The sequence below is a fragment of the Capsicum annuum genome, chromosome 1 (assembly GCF_002878395.1).
Source record: "Capsicum annuum cultivar UCD-10X-F1 chromosome 1, UCD10Xv1.1, whole genome shotgun sequence".
In the NCBI taxonomy this organism is placed as follows: Eukaryota; Viridiplantae; Streptophyta; class Magnoliopsida; order Solanales; family Solanaceae; genus Capsicum; species Capsicum annuum.
The window spans coordinates 70,729,042-70,745,339 of NC_061111.1; the positions used below are offsets into that span (position 1 = coordinate 70,729,042).

Below are 16,298 nucleotides of genomic sequence, written 5' to 3' on the forward strand. Positions count from 1 at the left end.
GAGATGTATTATGAATCTCAACCATACTCATTCTCGGCTTACTTCATGGATAATTATTATCTCAGCATAGTTTGATGAAGTTTCTAGATAGACTGCTTTGTATATCTCCAAGATATGGCAGTATCTCCAAATGTGAACACATAGCCTGTTTGAAACCAAACTTTATGTGGGTCAGATAAGTACCCAGCATCAACATAATCAACAAGATTGGGACTAAAATCTTTAGAATAATATAAGCACATATGTTTGATCACATTCTGATGCCTCCTAGTAAGAGCAGAACTATATATACCTTGCTAACAAATTATCCAAAAAAGGCTATGTCATGCCTTGTAGTATTTGCAAGATACATTAGTACACCAATTGCACTAAGATATGATACTTCATAACCAAGGAGTTCCTCATTCTTTTCTTGAGCTCGGAATGAATCCTTATTCAATTATGAATGTTTCTCATTTAGGAAAATATTCTATTGCTTTTGAAAACTCTCCAAGAGTTTCAATAATTTTCAAGCTATAAGCAAATACAATATAAGGATTATAAATAAGTTTCCTAAAAAATTTTATATGCTTTAAATATTTTGAATCCTTAAAAAGTTCTCATATAAATTTTGTCAAGTGACAATATTCAACATTTCATATGTAACATCTTCAAGTGTCTGGACTGCAAATCAAATAAGTTTTACACTTACCAAGATGTATCATTTCATGTCACTTGATAAATGTTTCTACGTCAATATACTTAAATAAACGTAGAATTCAGATCCTCGTAATCTTTTACAATATTGTGTCAATATTGTATCGATGATTATTCATTTTGTATCGATTCACAATGTCACATAATATTTTGAGATCTCATCACTTCATTATTTTCAGGTACCTGAACTCTCATACGGTTTCATGAATTGTTATGTCGTGGGCTTTTCAAGAGCACGTTGCCTTCTTATTATGATTATTTGATCCTTATCCTTTTCAAGGACTATTTCATTTGGAACCGATTGGGCTATCACACTTTATACATGTAGATACTTTGTCCTTTAAGAACACAAAATAAGAGCACTTGCAGCTTAAATATGAGATGCTTTCGGCATTTGACTTGAATTATCTTTTGATTAGGGATCTTATGATAACTCCTAACATATCTCATAGTTGCTTATAATCTCCCTCTTATGTTAGGAAAACTAACATACATCCTCAATTTCTTTTGAGGAATCCATCTTTGTGGATCATGGTATATTTATTAATCGTATACTGCACATCAAAATTATTAGATGGAAAATGTGTGGTTCCTAATTTAGAACCAACTTTGAGAAGGAATCAATCATAATTTATTGATTTGATGCATACAAGTACTTTTGTATATAATATTTCATATTTCAAACTAATACATGAAGTTTTGTTCTCATTAGGATGGTTCAGTTATTTATCGAAGGCATTCAATGCCAAACCATCATCATCAAGAAGAATTGTCTTGATTACACAATCTAAAAATTATGCTCTTAACTCAATTTTATTGAGCAATCAACTTTATGAGTGTCAAACTGCAGGCCGACAATAAATGTACATGTGATTATCTTACTGATTCATTTTTTCAACATATCACATGATAAGTGAACGGGCCCATATCCATCTTTTATAATTTTCAGATTTTGAGGGATCCAATCCCAAGATTAGTTGGTCCAACCAACTTATCACGAGAACACACAATATTAGAAGTAATAAAGAATTCTTCAATATATGTTCAATACTAAGTATGCACATCTTTGAAATGTCGCAATCGTTCATGTCAATTTATAAACTTTTATTCTAGCAAAGTCAAAGTTTACCATGATATGTGTCTTTTACTTTAGTAAATTTTAGATTTACTATTAAATGAATAAATGTCAGATTTACTACTTTAGAAATTGATTTCAAAATAACTTTTCTCAGTTATTCAGCCTCTTTCGAAGGTGAATTGTGATACCATCACAATCAAGTGCACGTTTGCATTAATAAACTTCTCATTCCCCGAAAATAAAGTATAATCGTGCCTTAAACCTATCAAATTACGACACCTTATAACCTCTTTCAAAATATTGCTAATTCAAGAGCAATTTGAGGTATGCATATGATGTAGAGAATTTTTCTCTTAACATATCTTTCAAAGTCTATCATATATTGCTACCACATTTACTTCAAGAATGGAGCAAATTGACAGCTTTCAGACTTATCATATTTTGCTACCACATCCACTTCATGAAATGGAGCATATTCAATGGACAAGTTTCATGACTTTTTATCAAATACATATTATTTTTGCCTTAGCCATCAAATATTATTAATATGGTGCATTGAGATTCAAACTCAATGTCTTATTTATATAAAGGTGTCTTAGGCATAACTCGGTAGGAACTGAACCCAACATCTTATCATCATGGTGTATTGGAACTTTAACCCAATGTCTTATTCTCTTAAAGAGATGAGACTTAAATTCATCATTATATTTTTTAATAATATTGTTCTTCATGAACAAATTTAAAGCACAAGTGGTTTCAAACCAATTATTTTTCCTCAAATCCAATAATAATTATATGATTAGTAGCAACAAACACGAATAACATATGGAATTACTAACCTTGCAATTACCTTTAGATTTATAATCTTACCTTGTTTGGCAGAGTTTTGTGCTGATAACGTATTATAAAATATAAAATAAAGAAGAAGAATAGAGAGAGAAGAGAAAGTAATTATTATTTCTCTTGGAAGGTTTCTTGATGGGTTGAATTAAAATGAAGAAACCCCTTTATTTATAAGGAAAAACTAATCTTGGAGTTTCTAACTTTATCATAAATATACATTCACTATATATGGTAAAGTAGTCATTCACTATATATGATAATATATTTATAACAGTATATACTTTTTATGTTTAAAATGTAAGCTAAAACAAAAATGCACTAATAAATTTTGGCAAGAAACAAAATTAAGCTTAATAAGATCAAACAACAACTAACATTAAATAAAAAAAGAGAACAAAACCTTTTAGTTATATTTCCACAGACTTACTGTTTCTATGTTGTAATTGGATTTCTTAGGAGAAGAAAAAAGATATTTGTAAAACGATGAATGCATGTCTTTTAGGAGTTGTGTGGTTTGAATACAAGTTATGTCGGGATTGGTTATGATGGGATAAGTTATGTTGGGATAATTTATGATGAGATTAATTATGTTGGAATTATTTTTTATTTAGTGTTTGGTTTATTGTATTCAAAACAATATTGATTGTATAATTTTAAGAATAAGTTAATTGATTATAAAAATATCCTCCACCTTAATTAACTTTTTTTATATAATTTTTTTCAAGCTTTAGATTTCATTCTTAAAAATAAAACTTTCATCCTATTTATTTTAATTTTTTTTGTGTGCATTTACATGATTATGTCATATGTATCTAAAAATAAAACTTTCATCTTATTTAGCTTAAATTTTCGTGTTGTGTGCCTTCCTATGATTATACGGCGTGTGATTAAAAATAAATCTTATATCTTATTTAGTTTGAATAACACTTCCAACTTAAGTTTGTTAAAGTAAAAGAGAGATTTGTTGTTTATGTTACTTCATTTAAACACATACACTCATATATTATAAAATATTAAAATTCATTTTAATTGATATATATAGTATCAATTTTCAAGTGATTAAAAAACTATTTAATATAAAATATGTAATTCAATAATGGAGTCAATATATCTATTATTCTTAAAAGAAATCAAAATATATAAATAAACATAATAATTAGTCACAAAATTCAACGTATGATATATTTCATAAATAAAAAATATATTTTATATAATGTAATTTTTTTAATAAAAAATATAAAGATTTACATAAAATAACAAGTAAGTGAGGTTGTGAATGTTATTATAAATGATATTAATATGCATGGAAATGAAAAATAATTATAAAAAAGATTTGTGGGGTACTTTTGTCATTTCAATTACTTTATCCATGGATAACTTATCCTAGTATTACTATACCATCAAGAGGGAGGGATAACTTATCTCGGTACTAATTAATAATTTTGAAATAAGTTATCTCAAGTTGTACAATCAAACAAGAAATTATGAGGTACTAAAATTTTATCCCAAAATTATTTGTTCTTATCCCTCACACCAAATGACCTCTTAGTGGTAGGTGTAATCAGTACAAAAGGAAAGAAATTTGGTAGGTCAGAAAAATCAGGAAAAATAAATGGCGATTATATGTTTTCGTATCCATATATATATATATGAGATTTTATAATTTTGTTACTTAAATAATTATTTTTATGAAAATTGGATTGTAATCAAGATTTTTTTCGAAAATTTATTCAAACGGTTAAACCTTGAATAATTTGTTCTTAAAAAATAATTTATTTGGAAAAATATTTGTTGAATTTTATTAAATTAAGAAACTCGGGATTAATCTGTTACTTAATTCGTGTCGGATTGCAATTCAATTTAGCCAACTAATTAAGTTTGACCTCAATTGAAATCAAATTGGCTCCAACTATAATGCAATTGACTAATTAATATTCAATTTGGCTAGAATTTAAATAAAATTACATAAATTATTATCCAAAATCCTAATCTTAATTCCCTTTCCATTTTTCGGCCTGTCCCAGCATACCCAATAACAACAACCAGCGCAGCAGCCTACAACAACAGCCTCACCCAGCCCAAACCAACATCCCAACCGACCCAACCCAAAACCCCTAATCCTTTCCTCTTCAGCAAAATCCGTTCCAGCACACGACATTACGTACAACAATGTGTACAACTTTTCAACAACAATTAGCAACAATAATCTAAAATCATACCATCCAACTCCGAACCAGCTTCAAATGAGTCGACCCGACCTCGACCTAATGAGGACTGACAAACCCTGCCTTTTTCCCTCTTCACATCTCGGAATTGCGAAAAACTTCTAGAAGGCTGTTAGGTGGCAGCCAAGACAAGGCAAAAACGAATATTCCACAAAAAATCAACTGGAAATCATTAGAATCGTACCAAGAAGGTACAGGTGCGTCTAATTTCTATTGGTTGGAAAAAAATTCATTTTCCCCAGTGTTCCCCAAAATTCGAATTTCCTTGGAAAAATCCAAAATCAATACGAAATTGAAGAGAAATTTCTATCCTTATCCTAATTTTGGAAAGATCTCGGTTAGAAAATCTCAAAATTATCCTTCAATTTCCCTTTATCCCACATTGGTGGAACAAGATTTGGCTCTCTGACTTTGTTCTCTATATATAGCTCCTTTTAGAGCAAAAAGGGGCAAGTTTCAAAAGAGTGAAATACTATTTTGAGCAAAAAACCAGTGAATTTTTTTTCTTTTTTAGTAAAATTTTTAGAAGTCCTCGACCGATCGAAATTCTCAAAATTCTCGAAGGACCGCTTCCGGTGGTGGCATTTCGTTTTGCTGATTCAAAACAGGTGACTTTATCCATTTTCATTTTTCTGCAATTTTTTTTACTTCCTTCTTCATCTCTTTCTCCGTAGCAATTGTTGGTTGTTTAGTTGTAATCGTGATAATGCTGAAATTGTTTGCTGTAGAAGCCTTGTTAGCCGTAGAATTTTTATGTGATAGTTATCGTTATGCTGAATCAGTATTCATATTCTGCAATAGGGAGTTGTTTTAATGTTCACTGATTCCTGTGTGTTTAGTTTTAATGTTCACTGATTCCTGTGTGTTTAAATCTATTGTCTATGTTGTTATTATAGTTCAAATAATTGTTCATCTAATACTGACCGTCGTGAGAGTGGATAGGCTTGAAATATATGATTTGTTAGTTTGTGGGTTGGCTGAACTTTTATAAATGATTTCGATATTTGTATTTGGCGCAAGTATCTTTCGATTTTCTGTGTAGTAATTGAAGATTTCTGTGTCATTTTTAGACTTGATATTAATTTGTGCTCGTTTAAATTTTTTTTGACATTTTATCTGCATTCGTACGACTATCGTGCCCAAAATACTTAAAGTGATATCATAACTAGTATAAGTTTTTGTGATCGATTCTAACAGTAGTTAAGGTAGTAATTTGACATGCAGTATTGAATTGTGTTATTTTATTTTGACTAACTTTTTCTTTTAGTTTTTTATGACGTTTTGGGGCCTTGAAAGGAATGATTCTTTCCAAAGATTTGACCTTCAGTGCAGCTTTCCCTGTATATCTGCAAGTTTATTTTTTTTAATTTTATTTTCAAGTCTATGGGATGAATTCCTTATGTTTGCTTATGGTCTTCACTGGACACTTCACCGCCTAGGCCTTAAGCTCCCTTTGGCGAGCAATATCTTGTCTAAGGTTTGTCCAACGATTAGTTGTAAAAGTTCTGAAAGTCTCTCTTAAGCGTCATTTTTAAGATCATGTTTCTAATTTTTTGTTGGGTTAGGGAGAGATCACTCCTAAAATTCAAAATTTTAGTTGACATGTAAAAATGATTTCATAAAATCTTAAGATAAGCAGTATTCTGTCTTATAAATAGCCGGCTTTTCTTGCTTTATTTTGCTATTTTGATTACTATATGCATCTTTGATATGTCTGGAAGCAAAACTTTTTCGATTCTCTTGTTGGTTGCCCATCTATTTCTTCGTTTGCCTCGTTTCTTTCGAATATAGCAAAATCTCCCTCATGTATCTTGATTCATATTATCAATGGAAATGGCGGGCCTGGTTCATAAATGATGTGCCTTTGATCCGAGGATTCCTCCATGACACTTTTGGTATGTAGAAAAGCCTTATGGTGTGTCAAGGGAGGAGTAGGATAAATTTGATATGTGTTTCGTTTTGTCTATTTTCGATTAGTTTTGTTTATTATGCTCGGTGAAACAATTTGTTTGAGTCTTTCCTACAAGATTGTTAATTTATGTCAAGTTTTCATTTATCTACTATTCTTATGTTTTTATAACCGTGTTTGTGATCTCATATTCACAAGATATAATTTGTTGCCTGCTTTAGCATGAATGCATTGTAAAAGATACCTTTGTTCAGAATTACTGGTTTGTTTGCCTAAACGATCTATCCTTTATTCTTTTTGTTTAGTTTTGTATAGAACCAGGATTTGACTTTTGTTTGAGAAATGGTAACCCCTCTAATGTTGAATTTCACCCTGGGCATTGCACTCGTGTTCAGAATTGTCGTTCCTTTCCTAGCCTGTTCCTCGTACTTTCCTTGGTTGATATACCCCATATTTTTCGTAACATGTTTGTTAGATCCTTCCATAGCATTAGAACGATAAACTGTTTGCTTTATTTGCTAAGAACCAAAAGGACACCCTGTTTTAGGCTTTCTCTTTTCTTGTAATTGAAATGTTTTTGATTAATTGTGAATGTCTTTCTTCAAATTTTATAGATTTCTTTTTCTTCCATATTTTTGCTTGTGTGCAAGTGTATTTCTAGAATCTTGAACGTATATTAATTCCTTCATCTTTTTCTTTGCGTGAATCTTCCTTGAAGTCCAAATGGACTCTTTTCCCTTCCATTTCATAATGAACCAATGAGGTCCATCTTTTTGAGTCAAGCCCAAAAGAAAGTCCAAAGTCAGTTACGTGGCATAGAGATACAAGGAATCGGAAGAAAGAGAAATGGGTCAAAACCCCATTGTTAAAGTAGTTAAGAGACTTTAAAAGCCTCATTTGTTTATTATTGCTTTATTTGTTTTTATTTAGTTAGTTATTTATTTATTCATTCATTTGAAGCTCGAAGCCAAAGTTGTAAACTAACACAGGTGAAGTGAAATTTGGGCAAAAAAACTCGAAAATATAGTTTAGGACAGGTTATGGGACAAAAGCCCAATATTTAAATTAAGACAGTTGATGATGGGTCAAAAGCCCAAATGAATAACTTAGGATAGGTGAAGATGAGCTATAAACTCAAATGACTAGTTTAGGACAGGTGAAGTAGGTTTGAGCCTAAAGGCCAAAATCTCATATTCTTTCCCTTTTCCTTTACTATGATTATTCACTATTTGTTCCTTCAAACCTAGTTAAATTTTCTACTAAGTCATTAAAAAATTGATTTTGCATAAACCTTAAAAAAATATTTTTTTAACGGAACTCTTTCCAAAAATCAACTTTTCTTTTTCAAAGTTAGTCAAAAAATTATTTTTAAATAGTCCGGATAATCGTAAGTTAGCGGATACTCTTGGTGCCTTAACAAGCTTTCAAGAGTATTAATAGGGGTCGCTTACCCAAAAATTTTAAATTTAAATGATTTTTTTGTTTTGAATCTTTTAAGTAATTTAGGTTTTCTTAATTTTCCTAAATAAATTAAGTGACGACTCTAAAAGATATTTTTCTGCAAAACACGAGGCGGTGCGGGTGATTTTAAAATTTGCGGATTTAGAAAAAATCCGTACCATACCCTATCATTGCCACCCCTACCGCCATTTAACTTTTTTTTAGTCAAAAAATTATTTTTAAATAGTCCGGATAATCGTAAGTTAGCGGATACTCTTGGTGCCTTAACAAGCTTTCAAGAGTATTAATAGGGGTCGCTTACCCAAAAATTTTAAATTTAAATGATTTTTTTGTTTTGAATCTTTTAAGTAATTTAGGTTTTCTTAATTTTCCTAAATAAATTAAGTGACGACTCTAAAAGATATTTTTCTGCAAAACACGAGGCGGTGCGGGTGATTTTAAAATTTGCGGATTTAGAAAAAATCCGTACCATACCCTATCATTGCCACCCCTACCGCCATTTAACTTTTTTTCCTTGCGAAAATTCATTAGTGCATTTTGTTTCAGTTTTCATCTTAAACATAAAAAAATACTCTCTTCATTCCATTTATGTGGCACACTTTGACATAACATGGAGTTCAAGAAATTAGAAAAGATTTGATGATGTTTATCAAATTGTTCTTTATTAAAAAAGCAGTATCACTATTTTAAATTAATTGAGACCTTATAAGTGAGATAAATAGGGGTAAAAGTGAAATTGTGTCTTTAATGAGTTATCAAATAAGGAAAAGTGACATTATTTTTGGAACGGACCAAAAAAATAATGATACATAAAATGAGACGGAGAGAGTATATATATTAAAAGGTAACAATTTAAGTTATAAATTAAGTGCAGTTAGTGTATTTTTGTCATTTTAAAGTTTTTATGAGTATATATAAATTGAAATAGATCTCAACTATAAATGATTTTATGGTACGCATGTATATAAATTGAAATAGATCTCAACTATAAATGATTTTATGGTACGCATGACATGCATCTACATGGCCATTGCGTATTACTTGACAGAATTGTACTTGACCAGATGTTTATCCCGATGACCTTATAAATTAATTGATCTCTAGAAATTGATAGGAGTATAAGTTTGATTGATTTCATTTTTTCCATAATATTAAGAACTTTTTTTACTAACTGCGTAATTTAGCTAAGGTATAGCAAGTTTTTTAACTTTTTAGGTTTAACATATCAGAATTGCTTTGAGTTACTTTTTGTTGAAGATCAACTAATGGTATATAAAACATGAACGATCAACTAATGGTATATAAAACATACACATCGTTCAGGCATAAAACTTAAACTCTTATTCTATTAACTTCCAGAAAAGAAGAAAAAATGGGAATATAGTAATAAAAGTTGCTTTGCTACAACTGTTTGGAATTAAGTATCTCATATCAAAAAAGGGATGGGTAGTTGATCTCCTTATATGGACTTGGGCAATCCTCCCCTCATGAGCTAAACTTTGAGGTTGAGTTAGACTCAAGATTCATTCTTTACATGGGACTCATCCCAAATCTTTGTTCACCGATATTGGACCCTCATATTATATTGTCCACGCTTCAATTAACGAGGCCTGGACGTGCGGGGGAGTGTTAAGTATTCCATATCAAAAAAGGGATGGATAATTGGGATTTAGGCAATCCTCCCTTCATGAGCTAACTTTTGAGGTTAAATTAGGCCCAAGATTCATTCTTTACATAGTATCAGAGTCAGGTTCATCTCAAATCTTTGTTCACCGATGTTAGGCCGCCATATTATATTGCCCACGCTCCAGTTAACAATCCTAGGCGTGCGGGGGAGTGTTAAGTATCCCACATCGGAAAAGGGATGGGTAATTGATTTCTTTATATGGATTTGGACAATACTCCCCTCATGATCTAGCTTTTGAGGTTGAGTTAGACCCAAAATCCATCTTAATATGGTATCAAAACCTTGCCCACCCAATTCATTTATTTTCGATGTTGGGTCCCCATTGTCCACGCTTCAGTTAACGATCTTGAGCGTGTGGGGAGTGTTAAGTATCCCACATCGGAAAAGGAATGGGTATTTCTCCTAAGCTTTTAAGGTTGAGTTAGACCCAAGATCTATTCTTTATATATGTTTCTTTAAAGACATCTAGTAAAATTGGAACAATACGAAGAAACTACATTATTGTTATGTAAGATTGACACACACAGATCAAGAAATAATTGAAATATATAAAATTAGTTTTACGGATCTCAGATCCATAGAATTCAAATTCCATTTCCTGGCTTAGCTATCATGCCTTAGATATTCTACATATTTTTGGATCAACTCCAAGAATAAATATGTTACTCGGGCTCTTCGAAATGCCACTAGGTGTGTTTCGTATCCTTCAAAGTATTGCATTTTTGAAGGATTTGACTAGGGTACAAAAACATTTCCGAAGAATCCGAACAACTTGAATGAATAATACCAGAAAAGGAACTTGACTGGTCTTCTTCAATGGTAAATAATGCGTTCTTGATTCTCATTTATTGTGTGTCATAATCAGGTAGTGGACTTCCATGTTTAGGTAAGACGACGTTGCCCACAATAGTGCGAGAAATTTCCTTTGCTGACAAAATGAATTTCTATATAGAAGAAAGGTTATGAACTAACTTCTTTCCCTGGTAAGGAACACTTGTTTGAATATGTGCTTTTTTCCCTTCAAATTTCCTCATTTTATCCTTCCATCATGATTACGTCCCCTTCGGGACATTTGGAGTAAAAGTAATTCGTCGATCTTCGACGGAATTGAGACATTAAACTAAAAGTCTACACTAAACTTTCACAAAACGTGAAACTAAAGACAATAGCGAAGTAAATAAGTCAATTCTCCTTCTTATGCCTCTTAAGGAATCAACTAATTAGTTGTGATGGACATGGCCAGAGGCGGACGCACCCTATACCAAGGTTTATCCGACACAACTTCGTCAATTTTTTTCGTAAATATGTGTAACGTACATAATCCTAAAAAAAAAAACAGAATACAAATACATATAATAATTTTATATGTACTGAAGTTATTATAAGTCAGAATATTATTTTTAGAGTTACTGGGTTCTAAATTAATAATTGTACATATTTATTGAATTTCTCAAGACAAATACCATATTCCACCAAACTCGTAGCCGATTCCACCATGGTGCCTGTACTTCTAAACTTGATATACATATCCGAACATTTATATTTACACAAAATTCATGCTCGTTATCACAAAGAAACAACGGATACAGCATATTCCATATCCATTAATTTAACACATTATATTCGCCTTGATAAAACAATTTTTCAATCTATCCATCTTACTTTTTTATTTAAGTTCGTTTTCAAAAAAATATCTTTTTCCTTATTTGATTGGTAACTCTTTAATTCCAACTTTCCATACTAGAAGTCCTCGATAGAATGATTCTATTAGCAAAGAGCCATACACGTTTTATTGTAACATCTGCTGATTTACCTCATAGTTAGAACGTAGCTTCCTTAGGTGTCACATGTGATGTTGTACTTTATTGTTTCAATTAGAACTCATACATGTTTAAGATTACAAGATTAAATGACATTTTGATATATTCAACATATCTTTAATGTAAGACCATAAAATTTAAAAAATTTCTTTGCGTTTTAAACTTTATGTAAATGAGAAAAGCAAGTTAAAACGAAGGGAGTACTCATTGGTATGTAAGTCATTCATATATAGTACAAAGGTCATATGTTGTTTGGGATAGGAAGTACTGGGTATGCTTATTAGAAATTTGTATGGGAAATATATATGCTCATGGAATATGAATATTCCTATTTGTTTTCTGAAGTGTGCAAGTTATGCCTACACCATGTCACTGTCAACAATGACAACAAATACAAGGCACTTTGATTGATATGAATGATTTTCTATGCTACTAACCTATAGATTAACAAAAAATGGTCCTAATAAAGGACTCGATACTTATTGCGGTTGATTTGGTTGAAGAAACTTGAAGAAAATTATTATTTGGTTTTGTTGAACTTGATTGTCGAAGAAGACAAAGTTAACAGGAAATTACACCTAGTGCTTTGTCTTGAATTTTGTCTCTCAAATGTTCGGTCTTGAATTTTTATCTTTCAAAGTGTGTGGTCTTGAATTTTTGTCCCTGTAAGATAAATTCTAACGATTGCCAATTAGATAAAACTTCTAGTCAATTGTGCAGTTTTAGTATCTTAAAGTGTCATAAACCTTTCCCTCATGGACAAGAGTTAGAATATCTGCCTTATCTAAATTTGAACTTTTGCCTATTAGGTAGAACTTCTGATTAATTGTACAAGTTCATTATTTTGAAACGTCTTGAACGTTTTCCTTTTGAGCAATAGTTAGAACATACGTCTTATGGGCAAAATTTATTAATCAAAGCCAAAAAATCAAGACCACCCCTTATTAAGATCATTTTTGTAGGACTTTTTTTTATGGAGACAAAATATCAAAGTCAACCTATTTTAAGGTGAACTCCTAAAGTAGTGTTAAGTGGGCCGGGCTGGGTCAACCCGAAATCGGCCCATTAATTTTATTCGACTAGTGGACTGATCTGGATTCGGGCCGGGCCAGTTTCGGACCCAACAGTAAAAAAATTTAAAACAACCCTCAACCGGTCCACTTACCCCAACCCAGTCAAACCCATCTAAACCCGGTCAAAACAGGATAAAATTCGGTAAAAAATGATCAAAAGCCAAAAAATAAAAAAAGTTTTTTCTCAAATATACATTATATATATCCACCTATATACATTTTAAATACGTTAAACAATAGATATAAACTATATATATAGTATATACAACATTAGTATTTAAGAAATTACACATAATACATATATAAAATTACACATGTAATCGTGTATACGACTACACGTTAGTTAAATATATATACTACTCTAAATAAAATATATACTACAAGATATATACTACAATATAATAATATATATATACTAATTTATAAAACATATACACATGTATACGTTAAATATATACGTCTATAGAAGATATATACACATATATATGTATCATTCAATATATACGTACTACGTTAAATAAAACATATACCACAATATATATAATATAATATATACACATACTATATATATAGTTATATACTAATTTTTAAAACATATACACATGTATACGTTAAATATATATGTCTATAGAAAATATATACACATATATATGTACCATTCAATATATATATACTACTTTAAATAAAATATACTACAATATAAATACTACAATATGTACAAATACTATATATATAGTTATATACTAATTTATAAAACATATACTTATTTATACGTTAAATCTAAACTACTTTAGAAGATATATACATATATTGTACTATTCAGTATATACATACTACTTTAAATAAAACATATACTAGAATATATATACTACAATATATACACACACACACTATATAAACTAATTTATAAAACATATACACATGTATATGTTAAATATATACGTCTATAGAAGATATATATACACATATATACATACCATTCAATATATAAATACCACTTTAAATAAAATATATTACAATATGTACACACACTATATATATAGTTATATACTAATTTATAAAACATATATACATGTATACGTTAAATTTATATGTCTGTAGAAGATATATATATATATATATATATATATATATATACACGTACCATTCAATATATCTACTACTTTAAAGAAAACATATACTACAATATATGTACTAAAATATATACACACACTACATATATATAGTTATATACTAATTTATAAAACATATACATATGTATACATAAAATATATACGTCTATAGAAGATATATATATACATATATACGTAGCATTCAATATATGTACTACTTTAAATAAAACATATACTACAATATATGAACACACACTAAATATGTAGTTATATACTAATTTATAAAACATATACACATTAAATATATACGTCTATAGAAGATATATGTACATATATATACGTACCATTCAATATATGTACTACTTTAAATAAAACATATATTACAATATATATACTATATTATATACACACACTAAATATATAGTTATATACTATTTTATAAAACTTATACACATGTATACGTTAAATGTATACGTCTATTGAAGATATATACAAATATATACGTATCATTCAATATATACATACTACTTTAAATAAAATATATTACAATATATATACTACAATATATACAAACACTATATATATAGTTATATACTAATTTATAAAACATATACACATGTATATATTAAATATATACGTCTATAGAAGATATATACACATATATACATACCCTTCAATATATACATATTATTTTAAATAAAATATACTACAATATATACACACACACACTATATATAGTTATATACTGATTTATAAAACATATACACATGTATACGTTAAATATATACTTCTATAGAAAATATATACACATATATATGTATCATTCAATATATACGTACTACGTTAAATAATACATATACAACAATATATATACTATAATATATACACATACTATATATATTGTTATATACTAATTTTTAAAACATATACACATGTATACGTTAAATATATACGTCTATAGAAAATATATACACATATATATGTACAATTCAATATATACATACTACTTTAAATAAAATATACTACAATATATCTGCTTCAATATGTACAAATACTATATATATAGTTATATACTAATTTATAAAACATATACACATGTGTACGTTAAATATAAACTACTTTAGAAGATATATACACATATATCGTACTATTCAGTATATACATACTACTTTAAATAAAACATATACTAGAATATATATACTACAATATATACACACACACACTATATAAACTAATTTATAAAATATATACACATGTATACGTTAAATATATACGTCTATAGAAGATATATACACATATATACGTATCATTTAATATATATGTACTACTTTAAATAAAATATAACAGTATATATACTATAATATATACACACACAATATATATAGTTATATACTAATTTATAAAACATATATACATGTATACGTTAAATATATACTACTTTAGAAAATATAGACGCATATATACGTACCATTCAATATATGTACTACTTTAAATAAAACATATGCTACTTAATATAATAAATTAATAATACTTGATAGCAATACTTGCAAAATCCCTTTTTTTTTTCTTTACAAAAAATTGTTATCCGAGCTGGGCTGGTTAACCGGCGGGCCTGGATCGATTTTGGTCCGGGCCCAGTTAACCGGGCCCAAAATAAAAATTAACCCAGCCTGGGACCTGGTATTCTACTGTCCGTGGACGGATCGGGCCAGGTTAAACCGGGCCGGGTTCACTTAGCACCGCCTTACCCTAAAGTGAATCTATTGATTTTTGAAAGTTAAATTTAATATTGAAATTTGTTAAGAGTGGTATTTGAAGGTTGGAAATTAATTTAATTTGGAGACTACGAATGGATCACTTTTGAAGCAAGACAAGTTGGTTAAATTTTTTGTGCTAGTACTGTTCCGGCTGAATTTGGAAATAATTTGCTGTACCCAAAGTCACAACATCTTTTTAGTCTTTAGTACTGAAGTTTTGGTGATCCCTCAGGACTTTGTGGTAAGGCAAGTCTTTGATCATTCATAGAAAACTATTGATCCCACAAAACTTGTGAATAATTTGTTTAAATATTACTGGCACAACTAAAGTCTTGATGGTCTGGCAAGATTTGTAACAAGCAAGTCCTTGTTCATCCATCCGAACTTCAAGCGATCTTCCAAGACTACCAATTATAGATATGAAATAGATTTATTAATAGATTTATCAGGTATCTAGTGAATCTATTTTTTGTGCGTGGATATTTTTTAAATTTTGTTTCAATATCTTTTAATGATTTACTTTTTTCGTAAGATACATTCATTAATTTGTTTGGTTTATTATTTTATCCTGTAGTAATTGCAGAGTTATAAATTTTTGTATAATAATTTATCCTAACTGTACTGTAATGTATATCTA

At 29.4% G+C, this 16,298-nt stretch overlaps 1 long non-coding RNA gene across 1 annotated transcript; it reads left to right on the top strand.

Moving 5' to 3' along the window:
- Positions 1-4,620: 4,620 nt before the first annotated feature.
- On the top strand, positions 4,621-7,906 carry LOC107876032. The gene is made up of 2 exons (XR_007048607.1): positions 4,621-5,450; positions 7,470-7,906. It is a non-coding gene; the product is annotated as an uncharacterized LOC107876032 (long non-coding RNA).
- The last annotated feature ends 8,392 nt before the right edge of the window (positions 7,907-16,298 follow it).